We start from the raw sequence: 21,229 nt of genomic DNA, 5'->3' as shown, positions 1-21,229 counted from the left end.
CCTCAGCTAAACTACATTCTGCTCCTTTTCCTTTTCCAGCCCGCCTTTGATTAATTACAAGTCCTGTATTCACATATTCTCTCAAATTTTAGCAGCTGATATTTTAGTCTTTAATTTCAATCAATCCATCAAGCCTGTGGACAGGCTTGAAAGGGACAATCATACGTGGTTGAATATGGTGAGAAAGAACTATTTGTTCTTCATCTTCCATTCTCCTTCCTGCCCTTGTGGAAGTGGATAGGCACCCTTGACCCATGCTTTGTGCTTATTACAAATGCTGTCCCCATTTTTCCATTTTGAATACCTGCAGGTTTTCTGAGCAGGAAAAAAAGAGACATAAAGGCAGCCCTGTGCTTAGAAGAGAGACAGAGGGTTATGGGACTCCTAGAGATCTGTTTTGTTGCTGAATGAGAAAAGTCTGAAAGAGATACAGCCAATGAGCAAAGACAAGGCAGGTAGGTAATGAGCTGAGAGAGCAAAGCAGGTTGTTGATCTACAGGAGCAATTATGAGATGAACTTTGTGAAGCACAGAGAGCAAACAGAACATGCAAGACTGGTGTCACAGGTAACAGAGAAATCAGGTAGTGAGCTCAGACGAGAAGACAAGATGCTCTCTGGCAAATTCCACAGGTTTGTTCTCAGTGGTTGTCAAGACAGATACAGACCAGAAGGGACTACACAGAGACTAGCCATGGAAACCTGACCATCTAGTGCTGCTATCAAACTTACAGTGGGTTTTTGCTGAAAACAAAATGAGAAAGTAGCTTCTGAAACATCTGTGCTCTCTCATCCCAGCCAGCCTGAGCAACATATCAGGAATTATACCTGTCTGTGACTTTTCAGCATAAAAATCCAACTTCAAATATCTGTCACGGCTTATCACAATGTACCCTATGATAACATACCAGAAGGATAACAACAGTCAGTCAGCAGCGACATTTAATCAAGAACCTCTTTCCAACATAACTGGTTACAGGAGAAAGGAGAGAGAGAAGCTTCAATAAAATGATACATTTGTATTTTTTATTTTATTTTAGCTGCCTTTAAATACATTAAACAGCTTTTTGCTTTTTCTAGTTTTGCCAGTCCTGTCCTGAAGCTCAGCTTCCCTGGTACAGGTTGTCACACACTGTGCTATGGAATCTTAAAGTGTTTGGTAAAGTAAAAGTAACAAATACATGCAAGTCCACAACACTCATGTTAAAACTGGAGACTTATATGGGAAAACCAAATGAGACCCAAAGAGATATGTAAGAAGGACACGCACTGTTTGAACAGCTCTTGGCCCTTTTCTGTTGGTAGTTTCCAAAGATTTATCAAACTGCATGTGGTTTACTAACATAAAAGTATTATGCCCACATCCATGTCACAGCTCAAATAAAACAATTCTATAGCTTCAGTTCTAGTGAAAGCAACTTCATTTCTTCATGGAAGCCAACAGACTCACAGGTCAGTCAGCTGATCCATTTAGACTTCACTTATATAAGTAACTAAGACATAGCTTGGCTTCTGGCTCTGAGATGGCAAGCGGTACAACGTGTCTCACCTTCAAACAGCTAAGCTTTCCCTTCCCCACACATAGCTGAATGGCCTCATTCATATTACTTGCTGGGAAAAGTCCTCAGCATATGATCCTCCCAAAACCATGCCTAGAAGCCTGTTAACAACCATGGGTCAAACAGGAACATAGTTCCTATTATGCACAGCTATGCATTACCAAGCGCATAAGCCTCAGCACTCTTTGGGGGACGAGCAGTCATGTAGCTTTGTACGCCTTTTACAGAAGAGCAACAGAAACCCAGCTGAACTGTGACACAAGAGAGAAAATACAAAAATTGGCAAAAATTAATTTGGCTTAATTTTAAAAAATGAACTGTGAAACATGAGGACATTATTTCCATTATTTGTTCATGTGACAGGCTGCTGTCATCATCCTACCATACACACCAAGTTTCAAAACTAAAAAAAATATATTAAAGAACGCCCAGTCCTAAACGTACAAACTGTTACATGCCTTGCAATGAGTGCATTTTTCCTATGAAGATATTCTCTCTGATACAGCAAACCTCTTTCCTCAAAGGGCTTCTGTTGCCTTGCCCCTGTCAAATACTTTCAATGAAAGTAAGATAGGACCAAAGGGGAGAAACAAAAGAACAAAACTAATAAAAAAATCTATTCAGGTCATTTATCCTTCAGACTTCTACTAAGTTCAAAATAAAGTTCTTATTTGTCATTGAATACTTGCAAGCAGCTTAGGCCAATTGCCTTCACATAGTATGGGGGTTTTAAATGTTGACAGCAACAATTTGCAAAACATTCCCCATTAATTTCATCTGATGTAAAGGAGTTTGAAGCTGTGGATGTCCCATCCTGGAAGTATACAAGGCCAGGTTGAATGGGGTTCTGAGCAACCTAGTTAAGTGGAAGGTGTCCCTGTTCATGACAGGGGAGTTGGAACTAGATGATCTCAACGGTCCTTTCCAATTCAAACCATTCTATGATTCTATCAAATAGGCCCTATATCAAGGAGAGTAAACCACTCTGGGACAAATTTGGAACGAATTTGCCTGCACACTAGTGTAAAACCTGAGTAATATATATAAGAGTGTTATCTAAGGGGTAAACTGTTTGCTTTAAACAGCTGAAGATTTCAAGGGGAACAGAACAGAACAGAACAGAGCAAACAGTGCAGGGGACAAAGTTCCAAGACTGTACCTGGTTTGGGTAGCACCTTTTTATCTGTGACTTCTCAGTCACAGCTAATGCTCAGAAACTGTTCTCACCGCATTCCATACACAGTGAACCTGGCTCCAATTTATACCCTCTCTTAAGTTTATGCAATACTGTTACCAAACAAACAGATGTCCTAGGACCCAACAGCTTATTGCACTTGGGAAACAGCATCTGGACTTGGTCTGAAATTATAATGAAGGCAAACAAATAAACACAGAGGACTAAGGAGTGACAGAGGCAGGCTATGAAACAGAAATAATCGTGCTAGGAAGGCATTGAAGACATCATTACACTAGAGGTTAAATGCTGAGCTGTTCATTTCGTGGTTATCCCATCAGTGGATAGATTGGAAATAAAAGTAATTAAAGTGATATTATATTTAGAAGTAGATTTTGTTTTACGCAAAAGTGCATTTTCAGTATTATAAAAATGCCCTTCCTCTTGAGGCTTTTTGGCCTCTGTCAAATCAGATCTAGACTGCTGTAGCATATCTAGACCCAAATACATTTTGAACTTGGAAGAAAAATTTGAGCCTATGAACTACACTGATTTTACCTGGAACAAAGTTATTTATCTGAAGTGAAGAGATACAGAATAAAATTACACAGAAAATTTGAGACACAGAAAATTTTTTCAGTCTTTTGATTCATCATCTCAAGGTTAGCCATGGCAGATGCTGACACTGCTTCTTTTCCTGCTCCATGTGCACACACAGCTCACATAGTTTTCTGAGGAAAGATTCTCTCCTTAACTAATGACTTCTCTCTTATTAATGTGATTTTTCAATACCAGCTAAGGTAATGGATCCTACGCTTTAAGTTTTTCCTAAACTCAAACTGACATTTTCTTTCAATGAATTTATTGTCATCAATTGTTGCTGTAATTGTCTTATTCTTCTGTAAGGTTTTTCTTTTTTTTATATGTGACCTTGACCTACTAAATTTTGGAGATAAAATTTTCTCTCTTACTACTGGCTCAGTCTGATTTTTTCCAAACAGTTTTCCTTTAGCCATAGATCAGTCACTTTTGAAAGACTAGGGAATGAAAAGCATGGAGTTTTTTCCGTATTAAGACAGGTGATTTTTTTCTTTGAAAGTTACATGTTTTGGAGCACAAACTATGAAGAGCCAAGGTAATGGCCTTTGTGTCAGAAAATATGCTTTGCAAATTTGCATTCAAGATGGATTGTGCTACAAGCCTTCTGCTGCTGGTGGAATCATCCCATTTTGAATATGAACAGTAGGGGTTAACTAGGATTCAACAGGTAAAACTGCTGTTCCACTCATATTTTCCAGGAATGAAGCAACACCTTCTTTGCCACACCAGCTTCATCACATGTTCCAGATCCCAGGTAAGGACCAGGAATCTGTCTGACTCCTACACAAAAGAACAAAAGATAAGATGCGTATGAGATAAGATATGGCAAGAAGAGGTGTCGGGAGGAGTAGCAAAAAGGTGGCCAAAAGCAGCAAACCTGAGAAGCAGTGAAAAAATGCCCTAAGGGATAGCTGAGACAGATTTGATGAGGCATGGGGTATGGAGCTGACTAGGCAAAGATACCATGACACAAAACTGTGAGATTCAGAACAGAGCGAGGGGGATAATGAACAAGTGATTAGGGGCCAGACACAGAGTGAAGAGATGGAGGGGACAGAAGGGTGAGAGTAAGATTGTAAGAACAGTGTTGTAGAGCTCTTCCTAGATATAAAATGCTCAAGTTTGTAAGAGTGGTGAAGACCTTACCTGTGAAGGAAGGAACAAAATATGAATGTGTATCTTTTTTGACTATTTTTGCTTGTGCTTATGTACAATTACAGGAAATTTAAAGTGATCTTACAGACAACAAAAATAATAAGCTAAGGGACAATGTAGTCTAATGTCTGAGCAGATGAGTATTTAAAGAGATAACATACAAAACTTCTGAAACAAAGGAAGAAAATAACAGATTTTGACATGGCTCTAGAAAATAGGGGAAAAAATAAAACACAAGAGGAGCAGACTGGTACAGTTGTTATGGCCAAAGGGTGTCTTGTACTTCAGTGACATCCCACTACGTCAGCAGCAGGCAGGGAGAAATCTTAATGCTCCGGAGCATTTTAATTCATTTAAAAATCCTGCTACATGAAAGACTCCTTTTTCTGTAAATCAAGAACCATCAATGCAGAACAACGGGTCAGAGATTTGGCAAACTACACAAAGATGACTGATTCATGCAATTACCAAACTGTACAGGCTGAACTAATTTGTGATAGAATAATGACAGGACAAAAATCCAGGCACTCAAATGAGAATGCTTAGGGATCCCATTAACTCTATGGAGAACTAAAGACATGCACAGCTAGTGAACAAACTCACATCCAAATATAGAACATAGGAAAAGCAGTCACAAAGGTATTTAAGAAGGCAGAGCAAGGAAAGCATGAAAATTTACTGAAAATTCAACAAAGAAAGGCATACAAACACAAAGCAGAAGAGATGAAGAAAATCCAAAGACTTATGGCTATTGTGAGGGGAAAAAAAGATAATAATGAAATGCCCTTTACATGGGGTCACATGCAAAAATTCTGACAAGTCATTATGCAAAGGATGGCAGACAAAGAAAAAATGCCCCCATATTGAGAAAGTAATCAGTGACTCAGAGATCTTTGCATGTATGTGACATCACTGAAGTGCCAGACAGCAAAAAAATAAATGGACTGTGAAGTTCAGACTAGCACCAGATGCAAAGACAGGGCAGCAAAACACAATAAGAAATAGAATGCAAATGAACAGTGGGCATTAGTGTGTGTGAAAGGCACAAAGACCTCTTCAGAAGTGTACATAAAGAGACGGGAAATACCAAAACCAGATTTTTAAGTCTTTGATAGCATAATCTCTGTACTATTAGGCCAAGTAAATTACGAGTGGGATATCAAGTAAGAAGTAGATAAAGTTAAATTTCAAGTAGTGTAAATGTTAGGAAGACATTTAGCAAAAACAAGAAAGTTATTAGCCCTAGAACATTAAACCTAAATTACAGATGATTCCTGTGAGAGACACAAAAGTAAAAACCATACCCTGTGTGGCCAATGCACTACTGCATCCATACAATGAAGGACTTTTGAGGCAAGAAATGAACTGAGACGCTTAAAGACAAAAAATTCAGAAGTGCCCACACTTAAAAAGAGTTAACATCTCTATTTATTTGATTTTAGTATTACACATTATATAGTAAAATTTCAGAATACAGCATATGATAGGTATCAGGAAGCCAAACATATACATTAAAGATTAGAAGAAAAATAATAATAATAATAATAATAAATAATAGTTTACATCTAATTGCTCACAATTAAAGAACTGTTACATGATATAATAAAACAAAACTCTTCATAATAAAATCAGTACATGTCACCAAGTGGGAATATCTATCTGCTTTCCAGTTACCACCACAGAAAATGGTTAGTGCACATTATAGAGTGTACATGTTCTGCTCTTTTATTGGAAGCTCAGAAAGCATGCAGGAATGAGCAGGAGACAGTGAAATACCATAGAGCAAAGAGATCATGCTACAGCAGAGGAGTCTTAGTGTCTGAGAGTCCCAGTCTCTCAGAGGAAAGGGATAGAGCTAGAATAAGAAGAGGTTTGGGAACACACAGCCTCCAAACCTGGTGGTGGGGATACACAGAGAAAAAATATGGTGCTGAAAATAGGCAGAGGAATAGACCAAAATCATTCATTTTTACTTATAACATGAAATATAAATCATGCCTTTTACCATTTTTGCCTAAATAACAATCATCTGTGGTTACACACCCAGACAGCAGTCTTTGAATCACTTGCCGTGGACGGACATGGAAAAGGTGTGGCCCAGGATATGCCATCAGCCACCTCGAGAACCGACACCCCTGTGAGGGATGCTGTGGCAAACCCACCAGCAGTGGGAGCTGAGATGGGGGCATGACCCACCCCTAAACACAAGGGTAATTCAGGTCCTTGTTAATAGATCCCTTGGGGTAGATTAGAGTGAAACAACACTGAATGGCCCCTAATTACAAATATATTTATGTATGTATATATAGGGGCTACTTTAGAACAATTTGGTTGCAAAGGAAAGGAGGTATGTAGCCATTTTGGCTATTATCTATAGAAAGATACCAATATAAAAGCATGAAAATAACACTTAAGAAAATGTATAAGGAAAAGAAAGACAGAGAAAGAAAGGATAAGAGTAGAAAGATATTACCACCCATAGATCAAGCGATGAGACTTGATAGTTGCAACTTAGGTGTCCATTGGTCAAAGTGATGGTTGCAGTCTTGATCTGTCAGGAGTGGGGGAAGCCTGTGAAACACAACATTCAACAGGTTAGGTTTACGTGGGAATGCCCAGGTATCTCCCCTGGGAGTGGGAGTTTTACCCTGTCTATTGCAACACTTTGGATGGTGCAGTCTTCTGGTGGAAGGTCCCAGAAATTACTATGGGGGTACTTCAGGGGTCTTTGATGGTTTATGACCCCTTCTCAGATGTGAGAGCTGCCTCTCATGTCAGTATAGTTCAGACAGTTATTCACTATCATAAAGAATTAATACCTTCAGGCCTACCTGTGAATGTCCCGCATGAATGTGTATGTCTCAACATCTTCCCCAAGGAGTGAGGGGAAGTTTTACAACTGAGTCAGTTGTGCAAGGGAGGATATTGGCACTATCCCACCTCCACAGGGTCTGCTTCTCATCTGTCTTCTCCCTTATCTGTCCCAAAATCCAGCTTGTAACCTTCCATAGTGGGTGCCCACCTTCTCTGTCTTATGCAGATCAGAGGTTTCACTACCTCACACAGAAAACTCTCCTCCTCCTCTTTGGTTGAGGGGTGCAAACCTGGCCTCAGTGAAGCACCGTGCTGCTTTTGCAAACAGCTGAGTCCTTAACAATTAACATTACAGTCTCTCACATTTTCCCTCATCTCTTCTCCAGAAGTAGCCCAGAAAGAATTCTGAAATGAAATTAAATCGGCATGGGCCTCTTCCCTGCCTCCCTCCCACCCACAGCCCAGAACCCCATCGCACCTTCCCAGAACTCACCCCACACACCCCATGGCCCAGGACCCTATGTCAGAACCCTGGGGCCACCAGCCCCTGCCCCAGTATCCCCATAGCAGGACCAGTCTCCAGTTCCCCACAGGCCTGCCCTGGCCAGCTATGGGCCCTGCCGAGCTGGGCCACCGTGGGCCCATGTCCCAAACTGACATTGGCCCATCCCAATCCCTAGAGAGGTGCCCAATGCCTGGGCTGTGGCTGCCCTGGTGCCCCCCCATTACCCTGTTCCTGTGTGGGGAGACAGGACAGGCCCTGCCTACCTGCCTGCCATCGTCCACCTGTCATTCGTAATGCCCGTCCCCAGGGAGCCACCAGTCCTGACACTGGCAATGTACTTGGGCCGCTATTCAGGCAAGAGAAAATGCTATAGCTCCTCCACCCAGATACCCACCAAACACAGAGGCTTTCCATACTGGCAAGTAAAACAGAGTGAGGACACAGCCTGGAGCCCTGGCCCAACTGTTGACTTGCCAGCATTGGGAAAACCATTATGAGGAGTGAGAATAGAGCAGAAGGACAGTTTTAAGCATATGAAGGTGCACTGTAAGGCCTATTTTATTTACCACTACTGGTGAAAGCTCTTTCTGTACTACTCAGGTGGGAAAAGGTCAAGCTGTGTGTTCCAGGAGAGGGAACTATTCAGGCAGAAATTAAATACGCACTGCTACAGAGCATTTTTAAGGGCTAGTGCCTGTTACTCAATTTGCAATGTTAGCTATTTGATGCATGGTACACAAGACAGGTATGTGCTTATCAAGTTACGCAGACTAGCCTCACACTACAAAATAAATAGCAACTAAGTCAGAGCATGAGATCTTCAGCCAACTGGTAGGATGTCTGTCCTTCTATAACAAAGAAATATAAACCAGAAGACTAAGGGACTGTTTTACCCTGCTTTCAGGGCAAGGGATGGAAAGAGTCCAGTAACAAATTTTCTAGAGGAAAGAGGAATACGTGTTCACATTTGTTGTACTGAGCACTTGCAGGGCAGCCTCATGTGTCTCTCCAAACAGCAGGACGTCACACAAGCCAAATGTGTAATATTTTGCCTCCTATATTCTCATATCATAATATCAACACTGTTGAAAACAGAAAATCTCCTAAGAGATCAGAACCACTCCAAAAAAAGGCAAGAGAGAAAGACCATATGGAAACCTACAGTGGAATTCATCTCCCCTAACTGTAGGCAGACAGAAATTACACGTGTCCTCTAAACTACTTGCTTACTCTGACCTGAAAGTTAATAGACAGCTATCTCTGGATGAGTTAACTGTCCTGAAGGCACCTATTTCTTCCTAGTGACTTCAAGGGGAATCATATAGCTAGTTCAGAGTACAGACTGACCTTTTTTCAAAATAGAGAAGCAACAAAATCCAATTTTTCCAATGCCAGTCAGAAGAACAAGACAAACAAAATTTATTATCTACTTCCAAATGAAAGGTGGAAAAGCAAAAGGCCATAAGATTACAGAATGGTTCTGGTTGGAAGGGACCTCTGGAGGTGATCTGGTCCAGCCACTTGCTCAAGCAGGTTGTCCAGGACAGGCAGCTTTGTAATATCTCCAAGGATGGAGATTCTACAACCACTCTGGGCAACCAGTGCCACTGCTCACTCACCCTCACAGTAAAAAACTGTTTCTTATGTTCAGGTGAAATCATCATATGACAGCTTTCCTCTATTCCAAGAGATAATCATAAAAAAGCATGGGCCAATACTTTTGTGGTAAATTCCCTGTAACAAACAATGTCCTTGTGAAAAACGGGTAGTATTTGATCAAGCATCAATTTTTTTTTTTTACTGACTATTGCACCAATGTATTACAGCTGATCTGTTTGAAATGCTAGAGGCAAGCTGTGGGGTTCACAGCAAGTTCATGCCATAGTAATTTTTAAGACTGATCATGAAAGAAATTTTGCACCGAGCAAGAAGAGGTTGAGTAAAACAGGACAAATGGCCTGACTAAAGCCAAGTAAAACCCAAAGCAAACTCTCAGGGTACGAAAAGAGACCACACTTAGTGTACATACTCTGTAAGAGAATTAATTTGATGGAAAGTGAAGGTAGATCACTTTAAAAGGAAACACAGTAAATTTATATTCACAAGTTTTCCTGTATGAGGCAACCCAGTATTAAATTTGTATTTTCATTGACAAACAAGAATGCAACATCACTGAGCAGAGTAGCAGGAAAAGAGGATATTGGGATTTAAGGTGTTTTTCTGAAATTCTCTTGCATTTAGTCTCTAGCAATATGAAGGGACATCTTTATAAAGCCATGATTAAGAAAAGGATCCAGATCTGTGAACTAATAAAAAAAAGCAAAATACCTCTGAAACTGTCCTCTTAGTAGGACTACTGGTAGATAACTTTTCAGAAAATGTACTTCCAAACAAGTTACCAAGTTGCAAAGGCTACTCTTTGCTAAAATAAGGTTGATGGAATAATTTTATTTAATCTTATATAGGAATAAGATATGTCTTAAAATGGACTCTCAAATGACAGATAGGACCTTTTTTCCCCTTAGCAATTAACTCTACTTTGAGGACTGCACAGATACACTCCTGAAATACTTCCCCCTTACAGGTCCATTTTGACCTATAGGAGCACATGCTTACCACACTTATCATGTCAACTTCAATGATTCTCCGATATACATCGGATCGTTATAGGGAAAGCTCTTTTCCTCTTTATCAAGTCCTTTCTCAAAAAGTAGCTGATAGCTATTACCTTATAACTTCATAAATTAAAAAAAGTCAAACATCTAAGCACAAAAACTGGATATCAAAGAACTCTAACAAGAAAAAACGGGCACCATAATTTAAGGGGGACAATAAAGTTGATAAAAGGATTGGAAGGAATTTTCTATGAGGAGCAGGAAGGACTCTGGGTTTGTCTAGTTTGAAGAGAAGGAAGTCGAGTGAAAAATTCATTTCTCCCAACAATTTCCTGAGGATGGGAAGAGGAAAGCGAGGTGCTGAGTTCTTCTCCCTGGTATCCAGTGATATGACATATGGAAATGTTTCAAATCTGTGCCAGGGGAAGTTTAGGCTGGTGGTCAGTCACTGTAACAGGCTTCCTAGAAGGTGGCCGATGCTACAAATCTGTTAGTGTTGAAGAGGAATTTGGACAACACCCTTAATAGGCTTTAACTTTTGATCAGCCCTGAAGTGGTCAGACAGTTGGACTAGATGATCACCATACATCACTTACAACTGAAAATATTCTATTCTATTCTAAAATAAGCACTCTTTAGACAATCCAACAATCTGATATGAATAGAACATGGGACAAAAAGCAATAGATGACAAAATAGATTCAACATACCCCAGCATAAGATGAAGCAAGTGCAAGCAGTAGCAAGTCACCAAAACAGACTTCACATTTTTTTCAGCATCTTACTAAATAAGCAAAGGCTTTGTACTAAGACAGAGAAGACATTATTCCCAAAACAAAGTAAAAAACTGTCATGGTTTAGGAGTGGTATTTCCCAATTTAGTATTCTTTCCCAATTTAGTGTTCCCACTGAAAACACTTCAAACCACATGCTGCTTGTTCACTGCCTCCTCCCCCTGCAGTGGGCTGGAGAGGAGAACTGGAGGCACAAAAGGTAAATATCATAGAATGAGATAGAAAAATTTACTAGAAACAGCAATGACATAAGAAACAAACAGTAACAACAGCAATATTAATAAGAGAGGCAAAAGTCCACACACAGAACCTGGCAATACCCAGACTTCTCCTCTGCTACTGGCACGACTGGAAGGAAACCCCTTTGCCCCCACACCCTTGTCCTCTGTGTGTGATGTGAGGTGATGTAGAATAACCTCTGGATCCTGTCTATGCACCTCCTGGCTACTGCAGAAATTAACCCAATCCTAGGCAGAACCAGGACAAAAATTCTCAGTAGAGTTGGTGTTAATTTATCTGAAACAGATTTTCAAAGAATGTACCTGAGACTTCAGTAGCGTAGAAATTCCGTTGTTCATGTTTCATATCATTAACTCTCATGAAATTAACACAAGGAAAGTTGCAGTTTGAGCCTCCTAGTATGGGTCTGTTTGTCAGAAGAGTTAGTGTTTAGGAATTTAAAAACACTTTCAGAAAGTACTTGGTGGTTGTCATAACAAAAAGAGCAGAGTAAAGCCCGGGTACTGCTTTTTCTCAGCTGTCATTTTACATCAATTGAATGTGACCAGCAAGGAATGGAGGAAGGCCTGAGAAAGGAGCTAGGAGAGAGAAAGTGTCTGCAACAGGGACAGATTGGGTGGAAAGGAAAAAAAGAAGGAGGCATGAAAGTTTGTGCCTGTAGAGTACACTCTCCTAGAACCTGAGAGAGTCTGAGGGTTGTGAATCTCATCTTGCATCATCTGTTACAAACCCATTTGAAAACCCACTAGAAGAGAGACCTTTCCCTTTGCAGCATAGGCTGCAACAGAGAATGACATCCCATTACTGGCACCATTGCAAGCTACAATAACTCAAATGGCAGAGATCAGAATGGCACATCTAAAGGGCTCTAGCCATGATTTTGAACAATGACTTGTGAATATGGAAAGATACAATGAAGGTTGGCAGATGCAATTTGATCCATGCCTTTTAGCACACATCTAAGAGGCATTTGGATAATACTCTCAGGCACATGGTGTAACTCTTGGGAATGGTCCTGTGCAGGGTTAAGGGTTGGACTCGATGATCCTTGTGGGTCCCTTCCAACTCAGTATATTCTGTGATTCTGTGGTTCTGTTCAGGTAACATTGGCTTTTATTGCTAGAGCAAGTGGTCTACCTTTTTTCAGCCTAGCAGGCACTAAAAATCCAACTTTAGGGTAACCAAGAGTTAAAACTGGGTAATCTGCCCCCAGGGTCAAGAAGAACACCACGTATTCTGCAGACTAGCACAAGGTTGAGCTTATATCTTAATCTTATTGGAAAAGAGAGATTTTTAACAGAATTCTAATACAAGGAATCAGTACCTTTCAGTTCAAAGCTTCCTGAAATTTTCCAAAATGTAGAAGGAAAACCAAAATAAAATAAAATATGCACGCAGTAGGACAGAAGATATCTGTGGGAAAATCTCATTCTCAGATCAGTGATCAAAGTGGAAGCAAACTGTAAAGATGCTGAAGATTTAGACTAGTGTAATGAGAAAATCAGCTTTTAATGGAGACAAAAATGTCAATTAAAATGTTTACAGTCACAGCATTTTGCTTTTCATTGCTGCATGATAGCCCAATATTTATTCAAATAGCAGGGATAAGCCAATTCCACAGATTTAGAGAAGCAAAAGTGAGCAAATTCAAATAACAATACCATAGCAACAACCCTATGATCGCCTCAGTTAAAAAAAATTGGATCCCTCTGGATCCCTTTGTGAACTCAAAGGTATTGACACAGAAATCCTGAAACTGATAGAATTGTTTTTAATGCATTTCTTTCGCTTTTTTCCTGTTGTCATTATCTAATTAAAGACATGATAAATGCCAGAATTCTCAGTAATAGATACTAACCTACATTAGCGCTGAACTATTATTAGTTACAGCCTAGTGCAATTCTGGTTTAAGTTCATAACAATCTAATATACCTTTGCAGTGTCAATCAACATCACTATTAAATGTGAAGGGGAAAAGGTAAAAGTCAAAGTTATTGTTGCTGGCAAAAAAAGTATTTAAATATTTTCTCTCCAGATTAGATGAGCTCATATTTGCTGGAGAGATGCGTGACATCGAAAATCCCACGGTTCAAAATGCGAGGTAATCTGCAGAGGTCAGCAAAAACAAATGTCAGACAGTCACATTTAAACAGCAGTAGTAGAGTAGAGTACATCCAATTTCCGTACCATTTATAGAATTTGCCTTTCACCTGCATGCCTCAATGATCACAGAACCTTCCCTTTCCACCTTTAGATACCATGATAAGATGAGGTAGCTCACTCACTTCCACTTAACTGAAGAGTCTGCAAAAAAAAACCAAACAAAAAGTCTGACCAGGGCAGCCACTTGTAGCCAGTGTACCATCTCAGAGCAGATAACTCAGCTGAACAGATGCTCATGACTGATCAGGTGCTTCACATACCAAAGTCAAAAAAAAGCCAGATCAATGACAAAACAAAACAATATCTGAGATCAACTAAAAGTTGTACTTCATGACAAAATTAAAAGTCCTAAGATGTGCATTCAGTCTGGAAAGGAAACCTTTTGCTCATTCAGTATAACCCCTTTATCTTGAAAGAGATTTAGTTTGACTGTATGTGTTTACATCCTGGTCCACAAATTTCCTGGCTTTACATAGGTTTCTCTATTCTATACAGGTATCTTTTTATAGGTATCACTATTAACGGTTTGACTACGGTCTCTGCAGTTCAAATCAAAACCTCATGTTTACAGCGACACTACAATTTTAAAATCTTTGACGTCTGAAACCCATGTCTTTCAACCAAATGAGTGATTTTTTTCTATCCAATAGGTCAAAAAAACCTCTGGCTCACAAAGAAAATTCAAATAACTGAAGAGGGGGTCATGTGTTCTCTATATGAGACATCATTGATTTCACTTCTTGTCATGCTACAAGGGTTTAAAGTATTCTTACAAGTGTCTTAAGATTAATCTCTTTTGTATAATTTTGTCTGTATACATTGCATAGCTGCAGAAAATATTCTTTCACCAATAGATTTTTTAACTTATAAGCAAATCAAGAATTAAAAATCTAAGCGTTTTGATAAAATCCCAAAAATGGTAAATACCATTTTTTACTCTTAGAAATGGGGTATAATTTCTTGACAAGTTTTGTTTTCCAGTTTTATTTTACTTTCTGGACATTTATGAAACTGATTTAGTAACAACAAAAAGACAATCAAACTCTAGCAAGTAATTAATACAAATGAAAAAAGGAAAATTACTAAATATGCTATTTGGAAATTAACCAGCAGTTTTCATACCCACCTTTATAAAAAAACTTTTAATATTCTATTGATAATGCAGAGATTTTTTCATATTAAAAATTGAAGTGATCTCATGACTGCTACACTATGTTAAACACACACTTTGTCAACTCTGGTAGAGGGATAAAATCCAGGAGAATAGGATGATAAGATCTGAGGATCCAAGATTTTATTTACGCAGTTACAAAGAACATTCTTCCATTACACATTTTTCCCCTCTTTGAGCAAATTTTTAAAAGGCCAAAAATCAAGATGACGTTTACAAGGAACACTAATAATTGTCTATAAAACGAAAAAAAATTGCTGTTGTTACAATTAAAAAGATTTTGTATTATAAATTTGCATTTCTATCTGAGATATGAGACTGTATTGTGCATGACTTGTTACTGTCTTGATGCAGCTTTTATAACCATGTGGTCTGGGATTCTCATGATATCCTAATATTTACAGGATTCTCATAACATATGTCCAAATGGAATCCACTGTCTCAAAAATTTACTGCTTCCTCCCATACTAAATTATTTTACCTCAGTTGGTTTATGATAGTCAGATGGCCTTTTGAGAGAAGTTTCTCCAGAAAAAAAATCCAACAAAACAACACATTCTAGTCAACGATGTACAAGATATTTCCTACAAAGAGGGAGGAAGCACTTGCAAAGAGGCAATGTTTCACCTGAGATCTTAGCTGCTTAAGAACTGTTCATGGGTAATGAGAGCTTAATTCCCTAAAGAACTGTTCTCTCTTCTTTTTCCCTCACTCTTCCCAGGGTATCCTCACAAACTCTTAAATTTCTCCAATTTTTCAAAGCACAAATATGATGGAAAACAGAACATGAGGTTTGAAGAATACAGATTAACACTTGCCTGTCAACAACCAGCTGCCATTGGTGTTTTAATTGTGAAAGCTCATGCTCTCAAAATATGAAATTTAAATTTGTTTCTATATTCTCATGGTTTCCCACCATCGGTAGGTTAAATAGTTTGTTTTCAACTGCTCTTCTGGTCCTGTAGCAAATGTGTATGACTTAGATCAGTAGAGCAACAATTCTTCTGCTCGGAGAAATTGCTTTTATCTTTTCAGGCCACCTTCGTCACTTGGAAACAAAGGCAGTTACTAAACATAGAATATTAGTAACCAAAATTTTTGGTCTTTAAAGGAGGCGATGGGAAAAAGCAATTTTCAATTTATAATCTTCAAGGTTAAAAAGGCATAGAAAATGTAAAAAGTATTTATTTTTCTCAAAATAATTCTATTATGTAGCAAAAAATCAAGACAAAACTTCTTCCTTTTATCTATCTAGTCTGAGCATTACTTCAGAGCAAAGAAAGAATTAGCAAGTTTCATTCATTTCCAGTATAGAAATGATTTGCTGTTCCTGCTGGTTCACATGGTACATCCACAAAGATATTGGGGGAGAGAATAAACCAAGCACAAGCCAACTTGTTATTTACTCATTTAAAAATCAAGGAAATATTGACTTACAGAAGAACAAAAAGATTTAAAGCTCAACTAATGAAACACAGAGAAAATTAGCAGTCTGCTTGAGTGATTGAGGACCAATAGAAATACTTTTATTAATTCTTTTAAAAAACAATATTCCACTGGGAAAAAAACATAACAGTTAATTATGTCCAAGATATTTGAAAAATAAAATTTGCATTTCAGTTCTGCATATTAAAACTTAAGGTAGGAATAATAATACAACTGGTGTGATTTTACTGTGAGGGTGAGTATCTTTGAAAACAAAACAAATTCTCAAGTAAATTTTGGAATGAACTCTTCGTTTTACTTCACCCATTAGTTTCAAGGCATTTGTATTTTTTTCAATCAAGGTTTCTAAGGGCTTATCAGAGAAGGCAGAAATACCTTCCAGAAGTTCTGACGGGATTTCTGAGGACCTGGTAGAATTGAAGAGCTGCTGACCCATACACACACTTGGAACAACTATGATTTGGTTTTTAAATTAATTTAAATCAAATTTGGCATAGAAGGATATGGTTTTCATCTTAGGACATAGTACCTTGCACCAGGTGAAGTCTCCTGGCTCAGGCTGAGTAAGAGATCATACGAGATAAGCTTTTGAGCTGACCATTAATCCAAAGATTCGAATCACAGATGACCACAAAATTGAGGCTTATTTTTAATTCACTAGCAAATATTTCCTCACAGAAAAACTAGAAAGTATGACTATGTAGAACAGCATCAAATACTATAAACACAATTAAATTTCTTGTTCTGCTTATTAATTTATTTTCCTGTAAGAAAACAACAACAACAACAGAGCTGTTGGAACTGATGAAGAAAGACAGAAAAAAAATAAGATACTTAGCTGGCAATTTCAGGTGTTTCTCTTCTCTTTGTCCAAAGTAAGTATGCAAGCATTTTTCAGGTTGATACAGTGTTCTAATTTTACCAGCATTATTTTCCTGTCAGAGAGTGAACATATTGATGAGAACATTAAAACACAAAATATTCTTAATGCTCTAATGTCCAATTAGGGGTAAAACATCTAAGCTAACTTCAAAGAAGGAAACTGCTGCATATGACCATGTTCTGGAAATTGCTTCACGTTGGAATGCTTAACTGTTAGCAGAGAATGAGACTCTTGAGTATCATATTTGATTTTAATGCGTTGCTAGATACATTTACTTCATTAAAAAGACTGCTGCCTGTAGACATGGGTAATAAAAATGGCAAGGCTATTTAAAGCTGAGCAATATCACAGTTATACCTTGCTACAGAAATTACATTGAATATATAGATATGTGCGTATATGTACATCTGCACTGATCTATTTACCTTTATATGAAATAAGTGTGTTCACAGATGTATCTGCGAACTTGGTGGCAGTTAGTCCTCCCACTCTGTTTTCTTAACACGCAACAAATACTAAAATAATAAAAAGAAGAAAAAGAAGAACTCATGGAAGTCTGAAAATATATTAGTCTGGAGGTTTTCCTCTCTGCAAAGCGAGGACTGAAGTATTTTTTTCTGTCCTTTCTACAATAAGATTTTTCATCATTGTTTTTCAGAAGTAAATAAGTGACTTCCTCAGAAATTAGACAATATAGAGGAACCACCATGGTAGAGCACTTTAAGGATATTTGTTAGGGCTCCTCTTTTAAGCAGGAGCTTTGGATTTGGTAGAAGGATCACCTCCAATACTGGGGTTTTTTTTCTGATGAATATCCCCTCAAAGTAGTTTACAAGCCCTGAATATTCTAGTCTGTATCTGCTCAGTGGTTTGATAGCAAAACTTATAAAACTCTACCTTCTCTGTTCAGCTCTCCACAAAGCCTGAGGAATGAATGGGACTTTCCCTGGAATTGCATCTGCTGTGACGTAGTACCTGCTGCACTGGTAGAATGACTCAGTGGCTGCTCCGAAAAGACCTAGCTGACCGAGAGACAGAAAAAGCAGCAGACTGTTTTGGAGCAAATAAGAAAAGCAGAAACTGAGATGCAAAACCAGAACAGATGCTGGAGGTGTGTGATAAGAAAGTAAATGAGCAGCAAGGAGTTGCAGAGCTGAAAAATAAAAGCAAGACCATCCCTCTGCTCTGAATATTTTCTGTGACACTGAATATACCACTGGGCCAAAATTTTTTCCCACTACAGATGATCAATGCACAGAGTCTTTTAAATATCTGCTTGCAAACTGATTTTCTCCACTCCCAGGCTCAGATCTGCAGAAGTGATAAGCACTTTATAACAACTGAGGGCTGTGAGAGCTATGCTCTGAGCAGAGTAGCTGCTTTCAGGTGAGTAGGTGCCTCACTTCCACAGACTTGATTTGTCTGGGAATTGAGAATCTAAATATCCTTCTTTGTGTGTGTGTGCTTTTTGTTCAAAAAAATATGAAATGGCCCTCAGTTCCATCTGTCGAGTGGCCCAGAGTTTATGTTCTGAACTGGTCTCCAGGTGTGCAATATATTCTTCTCAATCTTTTTCACAAGTCTTGTTACTAAGTAATTTGCTCTTCGAGAGTGTCAAAATACACAGTGGAGATTTTGATCAAGAGTTTCTGAATCAGCAGTGAGATCCTTTGAATACATTATACAGGCTACCACCCTGAAAGGCCTTACTTTTGGAATGTGTTGTTTTGCTATTTCACAGCATGGAAGGCACTTTGCATGAAATTCACCAGCTGTTTTAATTTGAGAAATGTATGCTATAATCATTATCAGTTTAGTCATTTCTATAAAAATTTTCTATTTCACGTCCTTTACAGTGTGATGTGACTGGATATGCAGGAAGAAAATTTTCCTCCTCTATTGTCAGCGTTTTTGTAACACTTCAGTAAAGTAAAAAAAAAAAAGAGGGGAACCTTAATCTGACTTGGCACCTCTGAATGACGACCTCTATGCTATATATAACTTTAAAAAACCCAACAAAAAAACCACCCAAAAAAACCCCACCTAAAGCGGAAACTTTGCCTGTGACTTCATCAGATGCATAAATAGGCCATAGAAGAAGGGTTAATTTGAAGAACTAGTTATGCATATAATTACCACTTCATCAGTTGAGACTGTAATCCTGGCAGGATAGAAGAGGAAAAGAATAAATCACTGGACATCGATGTTTCACTTGGCAGTCTTTGCCTACAGAAGCAATGCTCTGGCTCTAGCTTCCACCATAGGACATTTGCCCAGAATCTAAGCCTTACAAGTGAGCCTTCTTTGTCCTACACCATCCTCATTTTCTGGACCCAAAAAGTCAGGTGTTAACAGCTGTTTGGAGAAGCAGAACTCCAGGAAGGTAGCTTATAAACAAAGAATTGACTTTAGCAAAATATTTTAGCTAAACCCAAAGATTTTTTAGTTGAATTTTGGGTTTCCTTGTACCTCTGTATGATAAATATCTGTCTAATTATAATAAAAACATATCTAATTATACCACTGCAGGAGAACACAGTAAGTCTAATCTCAGGAAGCACTATAGCAAAAGCCTCTCAAAGCCTTCTCAATCTCTTCCTGAAACACTATTCAATCAACCAAAGCATTATTGTCACTCACTCTTCAAAGTAAAAACACTTCCTCTTTTATTCTCAGTAAGAAGAAAATATGTAAGCTTCGTTATAAGACTAACAATTAGCATTCGACTTAAACATGGAAGCTACTAGCTGAAGGAAGTATAAGGATTGTAACCGACTTTGCTGAATAAGATAACACCTTTTGAGTGTTGGTGTGAGATAATTAGAGGTTCTGATCCTGATATTGCACTTACTGACTTTACACTTCACTACAGCTATTCCTAATTTAAATGTGAACAGACTTGTATACTCCTTAACTTTTCCCTTATCCTGAGACATTTGCCTTTGATAAGGTGTTTGCCTGCTTTAAAATGGGAATATCCGTATCCCTCCTTCTCAGGCCTACATACTCCTATTGCTGTATATGTAATCTCAGGCATCTAAATATTACTTTGCATTTAATCATTCAGCAAAAACGAGTCAAAGTGTTCTGATTAATCCAGAATATCAAAGCTGTCACATCAGAGAGCCACATCATAATGTGGTAGAACATTTTCATATGTTAGTCCCTGGAGATTAAATAATTTGTTTAGAAAAATGTGGTCTTATGTAGATATTCCTCTCTATTCCCAAAGTAATAGTGTACACATAAAACAGATGCAGCTTCATACACACTTTCATACTTTTTCATCATCGTTATTATTATAGTGTTGATACATGTTTCCATGTGCTTTTCAAGATGAGAGGTTAGCTCTGATTGTTTGAAGGCTTCACTTAATTGATTTTCTGATACATAGCTAAATTCTCTGCTGGCTCAAACCAGAACAGCAGCACTGCATTTGATACAGGCATTTAGAGGGTCAGCAGCGTTTATTGGTCAAATTCAGCTTTCAGTTGCTTTAAATTGAGAGAGACTTAATTGATTTCAGCTAATGTATTGTAGAGCTGTACTTGTATATTTGGGAGCCAAATTTAGGCCAAGGACAGCAAGGACTGCAGCCACAAATGATTGTGACAGAGAAGCACAATTTAAACTCAGCAGTTTAGGGGCAGGTAATAAGTAGACCAAGGCAGCAACAGGCTGAGCTGTCAAAAAAGCAACTACACTCAGCCTGTAGTTGAGTTACTGGTAGATTGATCCCAGCTCTAAATTTCTAGCACTACTTAGGATATTAAACTGTTGGAGAGCAGTTTGCGTTGTGACTGCAGTACAGAAATATCCCAAGTTATATAATTCTGGAAAAAAAGCCCATTGATTAACCAGTCACCTACCACTGATGACATTTTTTTAAACTAATCCTAAACAGTTCATTATCACAGTTCCATTTCTAAAAGATAGCTTAGCACTTTCCCATGGTGTCCTTTACAAAACAGCATGAAAACCACAGCCTGCAGGTGCTGTGAATTTCAAGCTGTTCCTTGTGAGATAACTACTATCAAGATTCCTTCGTTTAGTTTTGGCAATCCCATATTTAACCATGTTGCTAAGAGTGCTGAAAGAAAAATCGGAAAGGG

The 21,229-nt window shown here is 38.4% G+C and overlaps 2 long non-coding RNA genes across 2 annotated transcripts; one reads left to right on the top strand and one right to left on the bottom strand.

The window, feature by feature from the left end:
• The first annotated feature begins 16,736 nt into the window (after window positions 1–16,736).
• On the top strand, window positions 16,737–19,635 carry LOC135417546 (uncharacterized). The gene is made up of 2 exons (XR_010432092.1): window positions 16,737–17,109; window positions 18,028–19,635. It is a non-coding gene; the product is annotated as an uncharacterized LOC135417546 (long non-coding RNA).
• Window positions 16,965–17,628, bottom strand: LOC135417547 (uncharacterized). Its single transcript, XR_010432093.1, has 2 exons — window positions 17,543–17,628; window positions 16,965–17,169 (listed from the first exon to the last, which is right to left on the bottom strand). It is a non-coding gene; the product is annotated as an uncharacterized LOC135417547 (long non-coding RNA).
• Window positions 19,636–21,229: the final 1,594 nt, after the last annotated feature.

Source organism: Pseudopipra pipra, chromosome 1 (assembly GCF_036250125.1).
Source record: "Pseudopipra pipra isolate bDixPip1 chromosome 1, bDixPip1.hap1, whole genome shotgun sequence".
NCBI lineage: Eukaryota > Metazoa > Chordata > Aves > Passeriformes > Pipridae > Pseudopipra > Pseudopipra pipra.
The sequence above is the reverse complement of the archived record's forward strand: the minus strand, read 5'-3'. Positions and strand labels throughout refer to the sequence as shown.